General features: G+C 35.0%; 1 protein-coding gene, 1 long non-coding RNA gene, 8 other non-coding genes and 1 pseudogene across 10 annotated transcripts in view; 8 read left to right on the top strand and 3 right to left on the bottom strand.

Moving 5' to 3' along the window:
• The window catches only part of LOC148680278 (uncharacterized), a 141,874-nt gene that overhangs the window by 24,804 nt on the left and 93,027 nt on the right, over positions 1–24,043 (bottom strand). The gene's annotated exons all lie outside the window — the stretch shown is intronic.
• LOC147836787 (uncharacterized) overlaps positions 1–24,043 on the top strand; it is a 150,092-nt gene that overhangs the window by 99,271 nt on the left and 26,778 nt on the right. The gene's annotated exons all lie outside the window — the stretch shown is intronic.
• LOC147844830 (uncharacterized) lies at positions 1,063–11,661 on the top strand (annotated as a pseudogene).
• Positions 5,474–5,555, bottom strand: trnas-acu (transfer RNA serine (anticodon ACU)). Its single transcript has one exon. It is a non-coding gene; the product is annotated as a tRNA-Ser (tRNA).
• trnas-gcu (transfer RNA serine (anticodon GCU)) lies at positions 6,735–6,816 on the bottom strand. Its single transcript has one exon. It is a non-coding gene; the product is annotated as a tRNA-Ser (tRNA).
• On the top strand, positions 13,892–13,965 carry trnat-cgu (transfer RNA threonine (anticodon CGU)). Its single transcript has one exon. It is a non-coding gene; the product is annotated as a tRNA-Thr (tRNA).
• On the top strand, positions 14,239–14,314 carry trnat-cgu (transfer RNA threonine (anticodon CGU)). The gene has a single exon. It is a non-coding gene; the product is annotated as a tRNA-Thr (tRNA).
• Positions 14,501–14,574, top strand: trnat-ugu (transfer RNA threonine (anticodon UGU)). The gene has a single exon. It is a non-coding gene; the product is annotated as a tRNA-Thr (tRNA).
• On the top strand, positions 15,008–15,096 carry trnar-ucu (transfer RNA arginine (anticodon UCU)). The gene is given in 2 exon segments: positions 15,008–15,044; positions 15,061–15,096. It is a non-coding gene; the product is annotated as a tRNA-Arg (tRNA).
• Positions 15,969–16,042, top strand: trnaa-ugc (transfer RNA alanine (anticodon UGC)). The gene has a single exon. It is a non-coding gene; the product is annotated as a tRNA-Ala (tRNA).
• On the top strand, positions 16,229–16,302 carry trnat-cgu (transfer RNA threonine (anticodon CGU)). Its single transcript has one exon. It is a non-coding gene; the product is annotated as a tRNA-Thr (tRNA).

Below are 24,043 nucleotides of genomic sequence, written 5' to 3'. Positions count from 1 at the left end.
GTCACAGGTCCACCTTGACACTTTGCAGCCTTTACTCCTCATAAAAGTTCTTAAAAACAAATATCATTATGGTGTCTGTTACTATAAAAAATAAATAAACATTTCTTACCTTGTTGCTTCCAGACACCTCTTTATTTTTTCGGGGGACTCTCCCAATGGATCCAAAAAAAGGTTTTTTTTTTTTTTAGGGAAGGAAAAATTACCTATTAAACAAAAAATAAATAAATAAGCACACACACACACACACGTTTAGATGTACAATTAATACTCACAGCAAGAGTCCAGTGATTATGTTCATTTATCACCCCCAGAATCAGCTCATATTTGGCTGGATCAAGCTACAAAATAGAGCAAATCAATTATTAAAAAACAAAATCACATTGCTACATACAAATCTTGTATAAAATATTTAGCACATAGATTCAATTTAGAATTTCAAGAACATACCTTCTTTAAGCCTTTGTATGACCCATGCCAGATTTTGGTAATTTCAAAGCAATCGATCATAAATGCCTTCCCTTTTTGACATTGGTTATGTCGCCGTACGCATAAAGAGATGTATGCATTGATAACCTACACATTTTTAAAAAATCATTAAATAAAACCCTCCAGGATTTTACGAGGATCTTGGTTACTTCAGAATTACAATTAATCCTGAGGCAAGATTGGCATTATTCGATTACAACATCAAATTTGGTAACTTCTAGTTCTTAGCCAGGGTTCAGCCGTGCCAAGTCCATAGAAAAAAAAAAATGTTGTATGGCCCAATTTTAGCCACCAAAATGCAAACATTTTGGTTGTGGACAAAAGAGTCACTATGGCCTGGTAGTGATTTCCCAGAGACTGGAAAAGATGGCAAGGTGACCAGAGGTGCGACACTCAAATTTACAAGGCTTGTGCATGGGGCTGAAGAAGGTGCAGCTGAATAAAGTGCTGCGCATGGGGCGGGAGGAGTTGCGCTCAGGTCCAGATAGCTTGTGCATAGGGCTGTAGAAGGTGCAGCTGAATAAAGTGCTGCGCATGGGGCGGGAGGAGTTGCGCTCAGGTCCAGACGGCTTGTGCATGGGGCTGGAGAAGGTGCAGCTGAATAAAGTGCTGAGCATGGGGCGGGAGGAGTTGCGCTCAGGTCCAGAGGGCTTGTGCATGGGGCTGGAGAAGGTGCAGCTGAATAAAGTGCTGAGCATGGGGCGGGAGGAGTTGCGCTCAGGTCTAGAGGGCTTGTGCATGGGGCTGTAGAAGGTGCAGCTGACTAAAGTTCTGAGCATGGGGCGGGAGGAGTTGCGCTCAGGTCTAGAGGGCTTGTGCATAGGGCTGGTGACCGTGTTAGGCTAAGCCTCTTTATCTTTTGTGGAATTCTAGGTTCCTCTCTTATAAAAGGGAACTAAATGATCTAAATTAATTTTAGGAAATTCCACGCCCTTGTCATTTATTAAATGGGCACTTTTCCCCTCCAATTGCAAAATTGTGAATGGCCCCAAAAAACCAGCATCAAGTTTTCCCCCTTTCCTCTGCTGACTTCCCACATTTTTTCGGAGCACTCTTTCCCCAATAGCAAAAGTATGCACAACAGCCCCAGATGTTCTTTTCTTGCCCTTGACCTTTTGTCTTGAGGCTTGCATGTTTTTTTTACGGCCTCAAATACTTGGTCCTGCAGCTGTATGGCAGGCATAACTATTTCAGTCTGCAGGACATCTTCCACAGTATCATTGACCTGATAAATAAAACCAATAAGTAATACACATATAATACAAAATGGAAGCAATTTTTGTGAATAAAACTTACATCAAAAGACACAGGAACCTGTGAAAAATAACGAGCCTCCCTTCCAAAGATCAATCGGAATGGGGAGAACAGCGTGGTTAGCTGTTTTTTGGTCCTGATATTGAAGAGAACGGCGTCAAGATACTGGTCCCATGTCTGCAGTTTTTCCTGACACGGTTTTCCAAGAGCACTTTGGGGGGTGGGGGGGTTAAGAAAACACTTAAATGATAATACCCACTTGAAATAACCAAGCCACAGCCATGCTCAACATGACACAATCTTACCTCTGTATTGTGTCATTAATTTTCTCCACCAACCCATTTGTTTGTGGACGGTATGGGGAACAAAGACTTCTCTCAATCCCAAACAGTTTACAGATTTCTTTGTTGATCTGAAAGAAAAAAAAAATCATTGGTACAGACATAACATTACTAAAATGCTCAAATGTTGAGCAAGTTACCATACAGACCTGATTAACAAACTCCCTTCCTTGATCTGTAAGGATTCTCACTGGTGCACCAAATCTATAAAATGTTTTCACAATGCACCAGGAGACCTCCTCTGCGGATTTTGAGGTGAGGGGATATGCTTCTACCCATTTTGTAAAATAGTCTAAGCACACACATGTATTGGTGCCCTTAAGATGTCATGGACAGCTTCCCAACCAAATCCATTCCAACCAATTCCCATGGTTCATTCGCCTACACAGAATAAAGGTATACAGAGGGATAGAATATCATATAATATATAACACAATATAATATAATAATTCAATACAACTATTGGAGCGTACTCCTCCTGGAGCTTGATGGGTCTATTGACCTGGCAGGCAGAAAACTGTTTGATCTACAGAGAGCATAAATGAAGTAATTATTACATTGCTTTTGGTAAAAACTACCACGGTTAAATTACAATTTCATTATGAAAATTATCAGCAACATACCCACTTTTCGATATCAACACTCATTCCAGGCCAGTAGTACCTGCTGGAAATTGCTTGTATGGTTTTCTCTTTTCCACTGTGACCCCTGGCTTCACTGGCATGAAATTCTCTGAAAATGCTGTCTGCTTCTGCAGCACCCTTCAAAACTTTTACTAAGAGCTGTATAGCAGAGCCCTTATGACGGATATAAAACAGCATTCCATTTATTACAAACAAACAAATAGCTCAAATAAAACCATATGTATAATACCCTATACATTTTGGCCCAATATGTTTAAGCACAGGAATAAAGAACAAACAATAAACTGTACAGAGTCTTGCCCTGGACAACATATTGGTGTGCACGCCGTCGAATGACATATTTCTCAACTTTTGAAATGCCAGGAGGATACATACCTTGACATTTATAATTTAACAAAACATCAAACGGAGTTGGATCCATTCTGGGAATAAAAACATAATTTAATTTTTTTTACACTGCTTACATTGGCACAATTAAATTATCAAAAAGCTGATACTTACATGTGGCCTTACTTTTAGCTGCCAGGAGAATGAATGTCAAATAGCATGCAGAACATTGAAAGAATGTGTTGAAGAACACAGAGCCAAAGTGTTACAACTTAGATACATTTTATAGACAAAAATCTGATGGGTTAAAGACTTCCAGGTGCTTTCTGGACAAAATCAGGTGCATGCTTTTGTTTATTTGTAATAATCCATCATTTAAGCAATTTAGTGCTTTTAAAGGACTTCCAACTTTTAATTAACTGACAAAGTTTTTTTAATTAAATTCAATTAATTTAAACAACAATTGTAAATATTTTTATCCTTAAAATACAAATTGTTTTTATTTACATAATTTGTGTTTTCACTATAAGTGTTCTGTTAATGAAATAGCTAAACATAATTACAACATAAGCAAAATCACCACCATTGCTGTATTGTACTTTAAATCGTAAAAAGTCATATATAGAGGTAAACCATTTTCCTCAGCCTCTGGAAAAAACTGTTCCATTTGTTTAAAATAGTGATCAAAATCATATAAATGATGTCATGACATGACATAATTATAAAATAACATTACCAGCATTGCGTTACTGTGCTATAAATCTTAAGAAATTAATATATATATATATATAGGGAGACCATTTTCCTCAGTCTAAAAAAAATATGTTTCCCGTGTTTTCAGTATAAAATCATGCTCTCCATATAAGTGAAAAATTTTACATAAATAACTCATTTTAAACACCACAAACATCATCATGAGTTAGCTAAAATAATGAAAGACACAGGTAATTATAAAATGCAGTAGCGTTTATTTTTCCAAGGCCTTAATTGTTTGAAAGCCACTATGAGCTGATTCAGTACACAAAATCATGACGTCATGATACTGCATTTGCGCATGCGCTGTGAAGGGGGAACTGAATTCTCCGGAACACCGGCAAGCTGGAAGGGGCGGAGCTAACAACCCGCTCCTACGATTGGTTGTTACTTTACCTCAATCTACATTTGTATACATGAATTTTATTTCATTTATTATATTTATAAAGACTTGTAGATATAATAATAATATGATTATACTACTCTAAATAATATTATAAATAATTATTTAACTATTTCACTAGGGTTACATATGTTTTTGCAACTATTTTCGGTAAGATGACTTTCAGTTTTGCCATCTGAACGACAGAGCATAAGAACGACAAGAATGGGATTCGATGAACTCGGCCACCTCGTTATGTATGTACTCACTTTCATGATGGGGGCTAGACTATGACATTTCTGTATGTATTTGCTGCTATTTTCAGTAAAGATGTTGTTAAATTTTGCAACAAAATCCTTCAAAACGAAGAGAGCGTGCGAGTATAACACCTTCCACGGAAGCACCGGCCTCTTTCAAACGCCAGAGCATTTGAACGACAAGGATGGGATTCGATGGACTCAGCCACCTCGTCATGTATGTACTTACTTTCATGATGGGGGCTGGACTATGGCATATATGTTTGTATTAGCAGCTATTTTCGATAAAGATGACATAAAATTTTGCAACAACATCCTTCAAAACGCTAAAACAGTGAGAGTAAAAGAACTTCTACAGAAACACCATGATCTCTCGAATGCCAGAACATATGAACGATGAGGATGGGATTCAAACCCACACGTGCAGAGTACAATGGATTAGCAGTCCATCGCCTTAACCACTCAGCCACCTTGTCACATATTTGCCTTTTTCTCTGGTGGAGGCCGGACTGTGGCACATATTTGTATATGTATGTTTCTGCAACTATTTTCGGTAAGATGACTTTCAGTTTTGCCATATAAACGACAGATCAAATGAACGACAAAAATGGGATTCGATGGACTCTTCCACCTGGTCATTTATCTACTCACTTTCCTGTTGGGGGCTGGACTATGGCATATATGTTTGTATTTGCTGTTATTTTCGGTAAAGATGATGTTAAATTTTGCAACAACATCCTTCAAAACGATAAGAGCGTGCGAGTAAAACACCTTTCACGGAAGCACCGGCCTCTTTCAAACGCCAGAGCATTTGAAAGACAATGATGGGATTCGATGGACTCTTCCACCTCGTCATGTATGTACTCACTTTTATGATGGGGGCTGGACTATGGCATATATGTTTGTATTTGCAGCTATTTCCGATAAACATGACGTTAAATTTTGCAACAACATCCTTCAAAACGCTAAAGGAGAGTAAAAGAACTTCGACAGAAACACCATGATCTCTTGAATGCCAGAACATATGAGCAACAAACATGGGATTCTAACCCACGCGTGCAAAGCACAATGGATTAGTAGTCCATCGCCTTAACCATTCGGCCACCTCATCATGTACTTGCCTTCTTCTCTGGTGGAGGCCGGACTGTGCCACATAATTGTATATGTATTTTCTGCAACTATTTTCGGTAAGATGACTTTCAGTTTTGCAGTATGAATGACAAAAAATGGATTCGATGGACTCGGCCACCCTGTCATGTATGTACTCACTTTCCAGTTGGGGGCTGGACCATGGCATTTCTGTATGTATTTGCTGCTAGTTTAGGTAAAGATGACATTAAATTTTGCAACAACATCCTTCAAAACGATAAGAGCGTGCGAGTAAAACACCTTCCACGGAAGCACCGGCCTCTTTCAAACGCCAGAGCATTTGAACGACAAGGATGGGATTCGATGGACTCTTCCACCTCGTCATGTATGTACTCACTTTCATGATGGGGGCTGGACTATGGCATATATGTTTGTATTTGCAGCTATTTTCGATAAAGATGACTTAAAATTTTGCAACAACATCCTTCAAAACGCTAAAAGAGTGAGAATAAAAGAAGTTCTACAGAAACACCATGATCTCTCGAAAGCCAGAACAAATGAGCGACGAGGATGGAGTTTGAACCTGCGCATGCAGAGCACAATGGACTAGCAGTCCATCGATATAACCACTCGGCCACCTCATCACGTGTTTTCCTTCTTCTCTGGTGAAGGCCGGACTGTGGCACATAATTGTATATGTATGTTTCTGCAACTATTTTCGGTAAGATGACTTTCAGTTTTGCCGTATGAACGACAGATCAAATGAACGACAAAAATGGGATTCGATGGACTCTTCCACCTCGTCATGTATGTACTCACTTTCATGATGGGGGCTGGACTATGACATTTCTGTATGTATTTGCTGCTATTTTCGGTAAAGATGACATTAAATTTTGCAACAACATCCTTCAAAACGATAAGAGCGTGCGAGTAACACACCTTCTATGGAAGCACCGGCCTCTTTCAAACGCCTGAGCATTTGAACAACAAGGATGGGATTCGATGGACTCAGCCACCTCGTCATGTATGTACTTACTTTCATGATGGGGGCTGGACTATGGCATATATGTTTGTATTTGCAGCTATTTTTGATAAAGATGACATAAAATTTTGCAACAACATCCTTCAAAACGCTAAAAGAGTGAGAGTAAAAGAACTTCTACAGAAACACCATGATCTCTCGAATGCCAGAACATAAAAGCGACGAGGATGGGATTCGAACCCACGCGTGCAGAGCACAATGGATTAGCAGTGCATTGCCTTAACCACTCGGCCACCTCGTCATGTATTTGCCTTCTCTAGTGAGGGCTGGACTGTGGCACATATTTGTATATGTATGTTTCTGCAACTATTTTCGGTAAGATGACTTTCAGTTTTGCCGTATGAACGACAGATCAAATGAACGACAAAAATGGGATTCGATGGACTCTTCCACCTGGTCATTTATGTACTCACTTTCCTGTTGGGTGCTGGACTATGGCATTTCTGCAGGTATTTGCTGCTATTTTCGGTAAAGATGACGTTAAATTTTGCAACAACATCCTTCAAAACGTTAAAAGAGTGAGAATAAATGAACAGAGCATTTGAACGACAAGGATGGGATTCGATGGACTCTTCCACCTCGTCATGTTTGTACTCACTTTCCTGTTGGGTGCTGGACTATGGCATTTCTGTATGTATTTGCTGCTATTTTCGGTAAAGATGACGTTAAATTTTGCAACAACATCCTTCAAAATGATAAGAGCGTGCGAGTAAAACACCTTCCACGGAAGCACCGGCCTCTTTCAAACGCCAGAGGATTTGAACGACAAGGATGGGATTCGATGGACTCTTCCACCTCAGCATGTATGTAATTACTTTCATGATGGGGGCTGGACTATGGCATATATGTTTGTATTTGCAGCTATTTTCGATAAAGATGACATAACATTTTGCAACAACATCCTTCAAAACGCTAAAAGAGTGACAATAAACGAACTTCTACAGAAACACCATGATTTCTCGAATGCCAGAAGATATGAGCGACGAGGTTGGGATTCGAACCCACGTGTGCAGAGCACAATGGATTAGAACGCCAGCTGCCGAAGAATAGTCCGACAATACTTCACAAATGTTGAAGATGAGAGCCAATCGGAGCGATTCGCTCCAACATTGTAGCCAATCACGTTGCAGCGCTTCAACATTTGCAGCCAATCCCGGAACCGGAATTCTCAACATTTTCAACATTTGACCAATCAGAGTAGAGACAATGTTGAAGCCGGGGGGAGGAACCGTTCCAAGAATCACCGCTAGGTGTGCAGTCAAACAGGTTAGTCAGATGTCAATCAATTTTCCGAACTGAGCCGAAGGTACACGAAGGAATGACGCGGTCCTCTGGAGGCGGGTCAGAGGTCAAAAAAGTTCATTGACCATCAGTGATATTCAACGAACAGCATCATTCGACAGAGCACAGCATCGTTTTGCTTACAGTAAAGGATTTTTTCCGATAGTGATTTCTTAAAAAAGGTAGGAAAAACTACACAATTGCACGAATTAATGTTTTAGTGTGTTGTATTTCAAATTTGGATACTTTAATTCAAAACCGTTTTATTTATAGGAGAAAAAATGTCTGGAAAATCTCATAAAGCCATGTCAGACGCTGACTGGATTTCACGTTTGAAAAAGTTTGCCAGCACAGGAGTTTGGCCATCAAATGAGGGAAACAGGCCAGCTCCTCGACAAAAAAAGTGGCATGAGATTTATCAAAGGGTGTGTATTTCGTTTACATGATATAACGTTTGTTGAAATTTGCTTGACAGAGTAACGTTAACTTGTTAGGCTTCAGTACATTCAGTACAGTATCTGTGTAAAACATGTCATACTTGTTTTTAAATATTAAAGTGTTTTAAATTGCATGTATTTTGAGATTTACGTCGAATAATTTAGAAAGTTTGACCGTTTATGAGAGAGATCTGAAAAGGTGGGGGAAGGGATTATGAGTACAGTATACAGCATGTGGTTTTAAGGCCTGAAATGTTCTTGTCCAGTTCCTTTTATTCTTCTTTTCGTTTTTGGAGATACAAACTGTACGATTACATATTAGACAAATATTAAACACATTCTAGAAACAGTGGTAAATTAATTTACAGAGCTATTGTGTGCTTTATTAAGGGAGTCATTGAGTTAAAATTCTTGTTTAGTTATAAAAGTTTTTTGTATTGTATAAAATTATTTAATATATTTTTCATGATTTTTTCAGATTGAGAAATGCCCATTGCAATCTCGTGGGCAGAGGACTTTGCTTGGAGGTGTGCTGAAATGCACATGTGGTTTTCACACTCAAAAGGTACATTTTTGAGTCAATATGTGTATATTTTTATTTACTAGAATGCCTTTCCTTTTTCATGATTATATGTATTTTTGTGATTTATTTTCAGCAGAGTACTGCTTCTGCTGCTCCAGCACAAACGGTGCAACAACCTGCCCCTACTGTACCTGCTCAGGAGGTGATGGAGACGAGACAACTTGAGGCCCAGCCCCAGCCCCCGTCTACTCCATCAGTGGCATCACAGATTTCACCGCAATTGTCAATGGTACATTTTTTTAAAAATCAAAAGAAATGACAATTTCAGTGTTTCAAGTGTTCAAGGTGTTCAGTTCAAAGTTCAGTTCAAAGTTCAAACATAGGAGAGAAAAGAACAAAAAGCAATAAAAAAGTTGAGGTGTTGCTAGAGACCTGCTTCTTTTCACACCTCTTGTACAGCGGGGGGGTAGCAGACATTTGCTGATTGGTCGGTTTGAGTTTCTGTGATTGGATTAAATTACATGGTCAGGTCATGGTCAGGGTCACAGTTTTTAAAGCTACATTTTAACCTCTTGTCTTCAGATAATGATACATAATAAACACTAATAGTAAATACTTTGTTTTGATTTTAAGTGTAAGCTAAAATTTGTACTTTTTCTAAACAACGAGTCTGAGGTATTATCTTGACAAAGTACTTATTTAAAAAAAAAAATATTTTTTTTTTTGCTACCACAGGTATGATAATATTTTTTCTTCTGGGAGAAAGTCTTATTTGTTTTATTTCGAATACATTTTTCAAGGTCAATATTATGAGCCTCTTTAAGCTTTTTTTTTTTTTTTGGCATAGTCTACAAAACAAACCATCGTTATACAATAACTTGCCTAATTACCCTAACCTGCCTATTTAACCTAATTTACCTAGTTAAACCTTCAAATGTCACTTTAAGTGGTATAAAAGTGTCTTGAAGAATATCTAGTCAAATATTATTTACTGTCATCAGGGCAAAGATAAAATAAAACAGTTCTTAGGAATGAGTTATTAAAACTTTGATGTTTAAAAAAATGTGCTGAACAAATCTTCTCCATTAAACAGAAATTGGTGGAAAAAAATTAAAAAGCGGGCTAATAAATCAGACTTCAACTGTATATAACACATAGTGTGATGTTGTAATATACAATGTATGTTTTTGTTGAAATGCATGATGTAATAATAGTACAATAATACTGTATATAACATAATGCAATACTTTATTCCTTTGGTAGTAAAAAAAAATATTTGTTTGCATATTGCTCCTTGATCCAGAAAACTATAATTTTAATCAAAGCCTAATGTGTCACATTTATTTGCAATGAACCAGTTGTCTAATTAAATCTATTCTAACTTATATCTTATTTCTACCTGTAAAAGTAGCAGAGGGTGCATGGTAGTAAAAAACAGCTTGAACTCGAAACACTGTAGAGAAATCAAACTGATTGTACAACTGACATATAGAAAGATAGTTTCTAATTGCTTGAAATGTAATGTGATATACACTAATGTTCAAAAAAATATTATTGTTAAAATATAAAAGCTTAATATTACTCATATATTGCAAGAATTCTATTGTGTTTGATTTGCTCATCAATTAAGTGGATTTTATTTGATTTGAATTGTTTGAATAAATTATTCTTTATTTATTTAATTTGCCTATATTATTATTTCACATTATTCCAGTTTTTACTAAATATTTGATCAAATAAATGTAGCCTTGATAAACATAATTAAATGAAATTCAGATAATATCACAGATATCTCTGGTGGAGATTTTAGAAACATCTAAAATCATTTAATGATTCTTTCTTTTCTCTCTCATTCAATTGGGATGGAGTGCCTGTGTTCGAGTCATCTAAATTCAGCATTTGGCCCTTACTATGTTCTGTTAATGAATTGCCCCCAGAGGAAAGAGATAAAAATGTGCTACTTTGTGCATTGTGGTTTGGCTCATCTAAGCCACTGATGACTAGCTTCCTCAAACCTTTTGTAGAGGAATGCAAAAGTCTTGGACAAACAAGACTTCAGTGGCAGGACCCAGAAAATCACTCAGTCAAAACCACAAAGGTCTATGCATTATGTGCTATTTGTGATGCTGTTGCACGTCCTTTACTGCAAAATTTCAAACAGTTTAATGGAGAGTATGGGTGTGGGCACTGTCTTCATCCAGATATTCAGGTAAGAAAAGGTAATGGTAATGGGTCTGTGAGAGTGTATCTTTGTTTGGAAGAGGTGCCAGACCTTAGAGATCACAACACAACTGTGCAAATAGGTGAAATTGCCAAAAGTAACGAACAGAGCATTTTGGGCATAAAAGGACCATCTCCAATCGTGGACTTGCCAAATTTTTACCTGATCAATGGCATGGTCCCTGATTACATGCACTGTGTGTTGCAGACAAATGTCTACTTTATGGTTTGATTCCAAAAGCTACTGTAAGCCATGGTATGTTGGTTTGAATACTGAAAGAGTTGATGGAAATCTTTTAGCAATTAAGCCTCCAAGCATTTTTCCACGAATTCCACATTCTATTGTTCAGCAGCATTTTTGGAAAGCTCATGAATGGAAAAACTGGCTTTTAAACATGCTCGTGAGGCTCTTGAGCTGTATGTTAAATCGCTTCAGTCTTTGTATGGTGAAGATCAGATGGCCTACAATGTGCATTCACTTCTGCATTTGACTAAAAGTGTAGAGAATTTGGGTCCACTCTGGGCCCAGTCTGCTTTCATGTTTGGGAACTACAATGGCTACTTGCTCAAGCAAGTAAAAAGCAGCAATGCAGTGCTTCAGCGGATTTGCAAACGGGGAGCATGATCTCGTGCTTTACCACGCATAGCTAAAGCCTGCTCATCTGATGTCTCACCTGAAAATAAGTCATTCTACACAGAAATGACCTCCAGTACACATAATGTAAGGAACTATGCTAGATATGACAGGGTGACTGCACTTGTAATCCCATAGATTAGGCCAGTGTCCGAAAAGGATGTAAATGCATTGCATACATTGTTAGATTTATCTGGGACCTGAACTGGCAGGTACTATAGCAGAATAGTTGCCGATGGAGAAGTCATTCACAGCTAAACATATACAAAGACAAAGAAAATAAACAACTCAGTTATGATTTTGAAAGATGACAGTATTTTCAAGATATCAGACTTTGTCAGAGTCAGTGATGACCAGCATCGCCTGTATGCAGTTGGCAGATTTGGAAACTGTACAATGCAGAAGCTGGTTCGAGGATGTACGGTCAAAATATAATTGACCTTTGTCAAAGCTGTTCATTTTCCTACTGGATTTGAAAGAGCAGTTGACAGCAATGAGAATGTGAGACCATGTATTTACAGTGAACACTCTGGGTCTGCTGTTTGTGAACAAATAGAACATATTATTGTAAATGAAGATAAGTGAAGTACACCTAAAAGTGACAAAAAATGTTAAAAATTGATAAGTTAAAACTGGCTTTAATGTTTTTGACAGGAAGTATTTTTTGTATGTCACAAGCTCTTGTTGTCTTGTGGTGATATGCATAAGATGTTTATGACATTATGTTTGTAGGTTTAGAATAAAACTACTGTGAAAAGTTGTAAGACTTTTTATAAATGAAATCTAAAGAAAAAAAACTAGTGGTATGTAAAATATGCTAATGTATCCTGCACAAAACATTGTAATAAATTGTAATTAATATGTGTTTGTGTGTAGTTTAAATTTCTTCTTTAAAAGGTTAAAAATCACATTCTGTTCAGCGTTACAAGATGAAATCAGGATTTAGCAGAATATTGTAACGGGTAGGGAAGGTATTGTTGTAAATGGTGTCTAGCTCTTGAATTAGTTTGTAAATAGTCCGGCTAGCTCAGTCAGTAGAGCATGAGACTCTTAAACTCAGGATTGAGGATTCGAGCCACACGTTGGGCGTTTCTGTGACCTTTCTGTCTATCTTTCATTACGATTCATATAGCAGACCTTTTGAGACAAAGTTCAGCGTTTCTACCATTGTAGGTGACCCTGCACTAAATATCTGTCATCCATATATCATATATCAGCTGTTAACTGAAAGGTTGGCCCTTCAAGCCCAACCAGGGATGAAATATGCATTTTGCTTGTAAATCATATGGCATAAAAATGACAGGCTGTGCAGTGCAATGGATAGCGCATTGGACTTCTAGGCGGTGAGATGAGCCATTCAAAGGATGTGGGTTTGAGGCCCACCAGAGTCACAAGCTTTGCCCTTTTTCTTCACTGACTTAGGTGTGGAGCGTTTCCAACATTTTAGGCATCTGTCCATCCCGTTTTGCTTCTTTCTTTTATTGCGCAGTGCAGGCTCAGATACTAGGGGTACTCTACAATGAAGCCGATGACTTAATTGAGCTGTTTTGAATAAGGGAGATTAGAAAACAGTGTAGGGCCTAGTGGGCTTGAGGATTTGGGGAAAAGTAACTGCCACCTATTGTTGAGATCAAGCCTTTTGCATTTGTCATACAAGAGCCTCTTTATGCATGTGCAAAGTAACTGAGTAGAAAGCATAGTAAATTTTGCTTCCCCCCCCCCACTGTCTTAGATGAAACTGCGTTTGGAAGTATCGTATCCAGAGGTTTTTTCTTTTAGTGTTAAGACTAAGTTGGCCAGAGCACCTGTCTTGGGAACAGCAGGTGCTAGGTTCAAATCCAAACTTTACCTTTCCCTCAGATTATGGGAGAGTGGCTTTCTGATCTGAAACTCTTTCAATAGCCGATAGCATATGTTTGTCCTGATTTCCATTTTCCGAGCTGACTCTTGGTTTTTATATAATGAAACTGGAGGTTCCAAAAAACACTTAACACATGATTAAGGATAGATTAAATAAAAATAAATTCACACATTTTTTGCTTTGATCTTGAACAGAGGCCAGGTTACCGCTCAGGTTTGAGACATGATCATCCAGACTCTAAAAGACCACGTCCGTCTTGTCAGTATTTTTTGCATCCTGACATGCTGGTTTTTGTTGTGTATTATTTTTTCTTCTTCAATTTTTGCTATCAGGCAAATGTCTCTTACAGTGAATTTTTGTGGCACTGTGGCTTAGCTGGTCAAAGCGCCTGTCTCGTAAACAGGAGATCCTGGGCTCAAATCCCAGCAGTGCCTAATGTACAATTGCCAAGGTTGATTTTTGTTAAGAGTAAGGAGCGTTTACGCTGCGGGATGTTTAGCAGTCGGTTTCTTAACAAAACTCAAATCCTTAAGAACGCTGCTCGTTCAAGAGGGCTATGAACGATGGCTTTATATAGCATAGTGTGGTAATGCCTAACCAATTGGACTTTAATATTTCAAGTCCAGACATTCCCGCATGCAGTGCTACCGTTGTTAGTTTTTTTTTCTTTTTTCGAATTAAACAATTAGCCCCTATCAAGGTTGTTTGGCGCTGTGGCTTAGTTGGTCAAAGCGCCTGTCTCGTAAACAGGAGATCCTGGGCTCAAATCCCAGCAGCGCAGCGCCTTAGTCCAGGTGTTGCGTGTGCTTGTTTTATAGAGCTTACCAGAATAAATTATAAAATTGCATATCTTTGAGGCGTAATGAATAGTGCGACAAATAGAGTTAAACAACCTCTTTGCTTGCCATTTTTAGACTTGCTGTCTTTTTTAGTCTCTGTGTGCAAAAACGTCTTACCTCCTTTGATGTTGGCGCTGTGGCTTAGTTGGTCAAAGCGCCTGTCTTGTAAACAGGAGATCCTGGGTTCAAATCCCAGCTGTGCCTAATGTACAGGTGCCAGGCTTGGTTTTTGTTAAGAGTAACGAGTGTTTACGCAGCGGGATGTTTAGCAGTTGATTTCTTAACAAAATTCAAATCCTTAAGAACGCTGCTCGTTCAAGAGGGCTTTGGATGTTGGCTTTATCTAGCATAGTGTGGTAATGCCTAACCAATTGGACTTTAATATTTCAAGTCCAGACATTCACACATGCAGCGCAACCGTTGTTAGTTTTTTTTTCTTTTTCCCAATTAAACAATTAGCCCCTGTCAATGTTGTTTGGTGCTGTGGCTAAGTTGGTCAAAGTGCCTGTCTAGTAACCAGGAGATCCTGGGTTTGAATCCCATCAGTACCTTGTCAGCAGTTGGCTGTTCTTTCATGGGCCAGAGAGTACTAAAAAGTGCTTTCTGTGCAACAGTGCTAGAGACAGCAGAGCACTCAGGCTCTGTGGCGCAATGGATAGCGCATTGGACTTCTAGGCTGTGAGCTGAGCCATTCAGAGGTTGTGGGTTCGAGTCCCACCAGAATCGCAAGCCTGGCTCTTTTTCTTCACTGACTTAAGGTGTGGTGCGTTTCTAACATTTTATTCATCTGTCCATCCCGTTTTGCTTCTTTCTTTCATTGCGCAGTGCAGGCTCAGATACTAGGGGTACTCTACAATAAAGCCGATGACTTAATTGAGCTGTTTTAAATAAGGAAGATTAGAAAACAGTGTAGGGCCTAGTGGGCTTGAGGAATGACTCGAAGGCAACCTGTGGTTTTGGGGAAAAGTAACTGCCACCTATTGTTGAGATCACGCCTTTTGGATTTGTCGTACAAGAGCCTCTTTATGCATGTGCAAAGTAACTGAGTAGAAGGCACAGTAAATTTTGCTTCCCCCCCCCCACTGTCTTAGATGAAACTGCGTTTGGAAGTATCGTATCCAGAGGTTTTTTTCTTTTAGTGTTAAGACTAAGTTAGCCAGAGCACCTGTCTTGGGAACAGCAGGTGCTAGGTTCAAATCCAAACTGCACCTTTCCCTCAGATTATGGGAGAGTGGCTTTCTGATCTGAAACTCTTTCAATGGCCGATAGCATATGTTTGTCCTGATTTCCATTTTCCAAGCTGACTCTGGGTTTGGATGTAATGAAACTGGAGGTTCCAAAAAACACAACACATGATTAAGGATAGATTAAATAAAAATAAATTCACACATTTTTTGCTTTGATCTTGAACAGAGATTACCAGATTACAGAGATTACCAGATTACCGGTCAGGTTTGAGACATGATCATCGAGACTCTAAAAGACCACGTCCATCTTGTCGGCATTTTTTGCATCCTGACATGCTGTTTTTGTTGTGTATTATTTTTTCTCCTTTGATTTTTGCTATCGGGCAAATGTTTCTTCCTGTCAATTTTTGTGGTGCTGTGGCTTAGCTGGTCAAAGTGCCTGTCTTGCAAACAGGAGATCCTGGGCTCAAATCCCAGCAGTGCCTTTGTACAGGTGGTGCGTGTGCTTGTTTTATAGAGCTTGCCGGATCGAATTATAAAATTGTATAGCTTTGAGGCGAAATGAATAGTGCGACAAATAGAGTTAAACAACCTCTTTGCTTGCCATTTTTAGACTCGCTGTGTTTTTTTGGTCTCTGTGTGCAAAAACGTGTTGGCTGCTTTACAGGGTTGGCGCTGTGGCTTAGTTGGTCAAAGTACCTGTCTCGTAAACAGGAGATCCTGGGTTCAAATCCCAGCAGTGCCTAATGTACAGGTGCCAGGGTGGGTTTTTGTTAAGAGCAGCGGTACAGTTGTCGGTTATTTTTTCTTTTTTCTATTAAAAAATTAGCCCCTGTCAAGGTCGTTTGGCGCTGTAGCTTAGTTGGTCAAAGTGCCTGTCTTGTAAACAGGAGACCCTGGAATCAAGTTCCAGCAAAAGTGACTATCAGCTATTGTTGAGATCAAGCCTTTTGGATTTGTTGTACAAGAGCCTCTTTTTGCACACACACACACACACACACACACACACACACACACACACACACACACACACACACAGTTGGTACAGTAGGCCTACATACTGTATCTACCTTGGAAGAAGTGATGGAGCCTGATTGAATTTTATTATAGTGTCTTCGTAAAAACATCTGTCCATAATTCCTGAAAATAGAAAAAAAATATATATAAATAAAGAAACTGCAAAGAAACGATTCAATCATATTAAAGAGATTGAACTAACCTTCTAACACAACTAGCGGTCCAGGTCCCTGATGGAATATGGCTCCCCAGACATGAATTTTTACTGGATGCTTTGCTTTAGGTTTCACAACATGGCGGTTTATTAATAGGGTATGTCCTATTAATAAATTTGTAGGACATGTAAGCTCGCATAAAGCAAATAGCCTAAATAAAGAGATGATGGATTAATGTAAATAAATAAATCTTTTCATTATGGCATTGTTCAAAATGGCTTACCTGGCTTTTCTATAGGTCCACCTGAGTTGTTTTACTGGTTTTCTAATATTGCAGACTGATGCTTTTAACTGTATTCTAAACAGAAGCTCACTCTGAATCTTTTTAGCAGATCGCTCATTGTCCTTGTGCAGTTTTTCGTCAATCGTTTTAAGTGCAGCACTATACAACAAACACATACAATAATTTTCTTAATTAATTTTATTAACATTTTGACATAAGTGTTGCTGAAATACTTGATTTGACAAGATGATAATACACAATACCTGTTCATTTTCCTTGCCTTGCAGTTGTTTTTCTAGGAAGGCCTACAGGGCTTTGATGTCTATAGTGTCGTCTTATAGTGGTGTTGGAGATGTGCACACCCGACTGCAACAGGAAAGCCCTGATGTCAGCAAGAGAGTGCTTTGATGTGTAGATGCATCAGTTTTTTTTTCATTGCAATAATTGGTTGAAATGATCTGTAATTAAATCTATAGTGGACCTTCAAAGACAACCCAGATGGGACTTGAACCCACAATACCCAACTCCAGAGGCTGATGCCTTATCCATTAGGTCACTGGGCCATGTTGCCAAGATTTTGTCATGGAGCTCTTGTATGCCTTCAACAAGATGCCAACGCATGGAAAACTGCACTTGAGGATCTCGATGCCAGTTTGCATTTCGTCAAATAAGATGTGTGCAACTAATGGACAAACATTTTCTTTGTGCAATCATTCACATTCGTGTCTTATTGGTCCTGGGCTATGGTGTGACTGATCTTGGGTTTCAAATTCCAGACAAGGCAACTCTCATTAACATGAAATCACAACCTTTCTGCAGCTATTTTCTTGTTTGCATTTCATTATCATCCACCTAACATGAGACCATTAGTTGAAAGCCACGGGGTACTTGAAGTCAAGATCTCCATTACCAGAGCTTTTCAGAACCTTTGATGTTTGTAAAGTGATTGGATAATTTAAGCAAGATTGGATAAATCTTAATTGAAGTGTGCAGCAAGTCTGAGAATTTGAAGCTAACTATTGACCTCAGATCATCACGCCTAAGGTTTGAGGGGACAAGTGAGGATTTTTTCCACACAATTTATATTTAACCCAACAAACACAACCCAAATGGGATTTAAACCCACAATTCCCAGCTTCGAACGCTGATGCATTATCCATTAGGCCACTGGGCCAATACTAGCATTTGCCATATCTGTTGTACGGTTTAGGAAGTTCTTGTAACTCAGAAAAACAGCACTTAAGGATCCCTATACCATATTGCATTCAGACGATCTGGTGTGTACACCTAATGACAAAACAGCTTCTCTGAAGAGTTTTCCATTGTCATGTCTTTTTGACCTAAGGGTATGAACCTAGCTTTTGAAGGTCACACTGGATTGTGCTGCACAGCCAACTTAAAAGGAACTGCATCAAAGGCAACCCAGGTGGCCCATACTAAAAACAACAAGAACAAAAAGTATTTATAAAAAAGTAAGAATTTTTTTTTGGCACTGCAGGGTCTTTGTTCAGGGCTCGTTGGTCAAGGGGTATGATTCTCGCTTAGGATGCGAGAGGTCCTGGGTTCAATCCCCAGACGAGCCCTACAGCTGTCACTGAAAAAGCAGTGGAACTTTGGCATTTCTACATTAATTGTAGCACCTTTTGCTGTGACTTTAGTTAATGAACATTTAGTGGACTTCTAATTTAAATTAGTTTAACATGTACAATTATACAGACAAAACTGTCTGCTACCCTCAGGCAGATAGTTCCGCAGCATCTGGTCACGCACCAGCCGGCTAAAGGAAAGTTTCTTCCCTCAGACTATCAGGCTGATGAACACTTAATACACAACACACAGACTCTTCCATACCCTCACTGCACACCATCGATATGTAGCATGCACTGACCTTTAGCCAATCCATACTTGAAACAACACTGCCTACAACTATGTGGACACCTATTCATTGTACATATCGGTGTCAATTTCACATTGTCATTTTATTTGTCTGTTATTTGTACTGTCGTTGTATTTGCACTGTCATTTTTTTGCACTATCTGTATTTTTTACTGTTTGTACAGATAATTTTTCATGATTTTTGGTGAATTTTTCATTTTTCATGATTTTTGGTGATTTTTCAAGATTTTTTTCATGATTTTTCAAATTTTTTTATTTTTCATGATTTTTCGTTATTTTTCAAGTTTTTTCATTTTTCATGATTTTTCGTGATTTCAAAAATGTTTCATTTTTTGCTATTTTTTAAAAAAAAATTCATTTTTTGTGATTTTTTGCGATTTTTCAAAAAAATATCATTTTTTTGTGATTTTTAGTGATTTCTCAAAATTTTTTCATTTTTTGTGATTTTTCAAAAAAAAACATTTTTTGTGATTTTTTGTGATTTTTCAAAAAAAATCATTTTTTGTGATTTTTTGTGATTTTTCAAAAAAATTTCATTTTTTGTGATTTTTTGCGATTTTTCAAAAAAATTTCATTATTTGCGATTTTTTAAAAAAAAATTGTTTTTTGCTATTTTTTAAATTTTTTTTCATTTTTTGTGATTTTAAGCGATTTTTCAAAAAATTGTCATTTTTGTAATTTTTTGTTATTTTTCAAAAAATGTTCATTTTTTTGTTATTTTTCAAAAAAAATTTCATTTTTTGCGATTTTTCAAAAAAATTTATTTTTTTGCGATTTTTCAAAAATTTTTCATTTTTTGTGATTTTTCAAATTTTTTCATTTTTGTGATTTTTCAAATTATTTTCATTTTTTGCGATTTTTCAAAAATTTTTCATTTTTTGTGATTTTTAGCGATTTTTCAAAAAATTGTAATTTTTTGTGATTTTTTGCGATTTTTCAAAAAATGTTAATTTGTTTGTTATTTTTCAAAAAAAATCTTTTTTTGCGATTTTTCAAAAAATTTTCATTTTTTGTGATTTTTAAAAATTTTTTCATTTTTGTGATTTTTCAAATAATTTTAATTTTTTGCGATTTTGCAAAAATGTTTCATTTTTTGCGATTTTTCAAAAATTTTAATTTTTTGTTATGTTTTGCGATTTTTCAAAAAAATTTCATTTTTTGTGATTTTTAAAAAAAAATTTCATTTTTGTGATTTTTCAAATAATTTTCATTTTTTGCGATTTTTTCCAAAATTTTTCATTTTTTGCGATTTTTCAAAAAATTTTCATTTTTTATTTTTTGCGATTTTTCAAAAAAATTTATTTTTTGTGATTTTTCAAAAATTTTTCATTTTTTGTTATTTTTTGCAATTTTTCAAATAATTTTCATTTTTTGCGATTTTTCAAAAAATTTTCATTTTTTATTTTTTGCAATTTTTCAGAAATTTTTCTTTTTTGTGATTTTTCAAATAATTTTCATTTTTTGTTATTTTTCAAAAAAATTCGATTTTTTGTGATTTTTCAAAAAAATTGCATTTTTTGTTATTTTTCAAAAATATGTCATTTTTTTGGTGATTTTTCAAAAAATCTTAATTTTTTGTTATTTTTCCAAAAAATTGCATTTTTTTGTGATTTTTCAAAAATTTTCATTTTTTTTCTAAACATTTGCATTTTTTGTGATTTTTCAAATAATTTTATTTTTTTGCGATTTTACAAAACAATTATTTTTTGTGATTTTTCAGAAAATGTTCATTTTTTGGGATTTTTTGGGATTTTTCAAAAAATGTTCATTTTTTGCGATTTTTCAAAAAAATTTCATTTTTTGCGATTTTGCAAAAAATGTTCATTTTCGGGGATTTTTTGCGAATTTTCAAAAAAATTTCATTTTTGTGAATTTTCAAAAAATTTCGATTTTTTGTTATTTTTCAAAAAACTTTCATTTTTTGTTATTTTTCAAAAAAATTCATTTTTGGTGAGTTTTCAAAAAATTTTGATTTTTTGTTATTTTTCAAAAAATTTTCATTTTTTGCGATTTTTCAAAAAAATTTCATTTTTTTTTTTAAATTTGTTCATTTTTGTGATTTTTAGCGATTTTTAAAAAAATTGTCATGTTTTTGTGATTTTTTGCGATTTTTCAAAAAATGTTAATTTTTTTGTTATTTTTCAAAACATTTTCATTTTTTGCGATTTTTCAAAAAATATTCATTTTTTGTTATTTTTTAAAAAAATTCATTTTTTGTGATTTTTCAAAATTTTCATTTTTTGTGATTTTTCAAAAATTTTTAATTTTTTGTGATTTTTTGCGATTTTTCAAAAAATGTTAATTTTTTGTGATTTTTCAAAAAATTTTTCATTTTTTGCGATTTTTCAAAAGACTCATTTTTTGTTATTTTTGGCGATTTTTCAAAAAAGTTTCTTTTTTGTGATTTTTCAAAAAAATTGCATTTTTTGTGATTTTTCAAAAAATTTACATTTTTTATTATTTTTCAAAAAATTTTCATTTTTGGTTAATTTTTCAAAAAATTTTCATTTTTGGTGATTTTTCAAAAAATGTTGATTTTTTGTTATTTTTCAAAAATTTTTCATTTTTTGTTATATTTTAAAAAATGTTCATTTTTGGTGATTTTTGTAAAAATTTGCATTTTTTGTTATTTTTCAAAAAATTTCGATATTTTGTTATTTTTCAAAAAATTTTCATTTTTTGTTATTTTTCAAAAAAATGTCATTTTATAGTGATTTTTCAAAAAATCTTCATTTTTTGTTATTTTTCCAAAAATTTTACATTTTTTTTTGGTTTTTCAAAAAACATTTCATTTTTTGTGATTTTTCAAAAAAATTCGATTTTTTGTGATTATTCAAAAAATTTTGATTTTTTGTTATTTTTTAACAATTTTTCATTTTTTGTTATTTTTCAAAAAATGCATTTTTTGTTATTTTTCAAAAAAAAATCGATTTTTTGTTAGTTTTCAAAAAATTTTCATTTTTTGTTATTTTTCAAAAAAATGTCATTTTTAGTGATTTTTCAAAAATCTTCATTTTTTATTTTTCCAAAAATTTTCATTTTTTGTGATTTTTCAAAAATTTTCATTTTTTGATATTTTTCAAAAAATTTAAATTTTTTGTGATTTTTCAAAAAAATTGCATTTTTTGTTATTTTTCTAAAAATGTTCATTTTTGGTGATTTTTCAAAAAATGTTCATTTTTTGTTATTTTTCAAAAATTTTCATTTTTGGTGATTTTTCAAAAAAATTCGATTTTTTTGTTATTTTTAAAAAATTTCGATTTTTTGTGATTTTTCAAAAAAATGCATTTATTGTTATTTATCAAAAAAATTTCGATTTTTTGTTAGTTTTCAAAAATTTTTCATTTTTTGTTATTTTTCAAAAAAATGTCATTTTTAGTGATTTTTCAAAAAATCTTCATTTTTTGTTTTTTTTTCAAAAAAAAATTTGTTTTTTTTGTGATTTTTCAAAAAAATTGCATTTTTTGTTATTTTTCAAAAAATTTCGATTTTTTGTTATTTTTCAAAAAATGTTCATGTTTTGTTATTTTTCACAAAAATTTCATTTTTGTGATTTTTCAAAAAAAATCAATTTTTTGTTATTTTTCAAAAAATTTTCATTTTTGTTATTTTTCAAAAAATTTTCATTTTTTGTTATTTTTCAAAAATTTTCATTTTTGGTGATTTTTCAAAAAATTTTGATTTTTTGTTATTTTTCAAAAAATTTCGATTTTTTGTTATTTTTCAAAAAAATGTCATTTTTACTGATTTTTCAAAAAAATTGCATTTTTTGTTATTTTTCAAAAAATTTCGATTTTTTGTTATTTTTCAAAAAATGTTCATTTTTGTGATTTTTCAAAAAAATTCAATTTTTTGTTATTTTTCAAAAAATGTCATTTTTAGTGATTTTTCAAAAAATCTTAATTTTTTGTTATTTTTCCAAAAAAATTCATTTTTTTGTGATTTTTCAAAAATTTTCATTTTTTTGTTTTTTTTCAAAAAATTTAAATTTTTTGTGATTTTTCAAAAAATGTTCATTTTTGGTGATTTTTCAAAAAAATGTTCATTTTTTGTTATTTTTCAAAAATTGTCATTTTTGGTGATTTTTCAAAAAATTTCGATTTTTTGTTATTTTTCAAAAAAAATTCGATTTTTTTGTTGTCTTTCAAAAAATTTTCATTTTTTGTTGTTTTTCAAAAAAATGTCATTTTTTGTTATTTTTCCAAAAATTTTCATTTCTTTGGTTATTTTTCAAAAATTTTCATTTTTTGTTATTTTTCAAAAATATTTCATTTTTGTGATTTTTCAAAAAAATTCGATTTTTTGTTATTTTTCAAAAAAATGTCATTTTTGGTGATTTTTCAAAAAAACTTCATTTTTTGTTATTTTTCCAAAAAATTTCATTTTTTTGTGATTTTTCAAAAATTTTCCTATTTTGTGATTTTTCAAATAATTTTCATTTTTTGCGATTTTTCAAATTTTTTTTATTTTTTGTTATTTTTCAAAAAATTCAGCCGTCAGCCGCCGTTTTCTATCGGCCATACTCCAGGACGGTGATGCCCAGCCACCGAGCATGGGGATTGGGCCAGCAACCCCTGTCTCCTGACGGCGCTGTACTTGCAGCAGACATGCCTGTGCTTGCAAACCACTCGCTAGTAACATCCTCCGGATGCTTGCTTTGTGTTTTGTCATCAGTTGGGGCTGCCAACACATGGATTCCACTGGACGCACTCGATCTGGGGATAACAGACCCTCTATGGGGGGAGGGGAGGGGATCCTCCTGTTCTTTCTTTCTTTTCCTCCATCTGTTTTCTTTCTCTACAGATGCCGTTTTTCTCTGCTTAGTTTCTGATTTGGTCTATTTAGACATGTCGACCTCCTGCTTTGCTGCGGTTCGGACCGCCTTTGCCTAGAGCTCCGTGCTTTGCACTCTTGCCTTGTATATTTTGTGTCCTGTTTTCTTACGTCAGCCTATCAGCACAGTGCTCAAACGACATAGCTTGAAGAACACGACGGGATCTACAAACGTTCCGCAAAAGAACTTTACTAACGAAAGTGGAAGCGCTAACGAAACAACCTCCCGCTGCAAGCACCTTACATTCCTGAGACGGCAAACCACCGACGGCTGGCTGCCAAATTGCCTCTGGTTCAGATTG

The sequence above is a fragment of the Danio rerio genome, chromosome 4 (assembly GCF_052040795.2).
Source record: "Danio rerio strain M-AB ecotype USA chromosome 4, GRCz13ab, whole genome shotgun sequence".
Taxonomy (NCBI): Eukaryota; Metazoa; Chordata; class Actinopteri; order Cypriniformes; family Danionidae; genus Danio; species Danio rerio.
The sequence above is the reverse complement of the archived record's forward strand: the minus strand, read 5'-3'. Positions and strand labels throughout refer to the sequence as shown.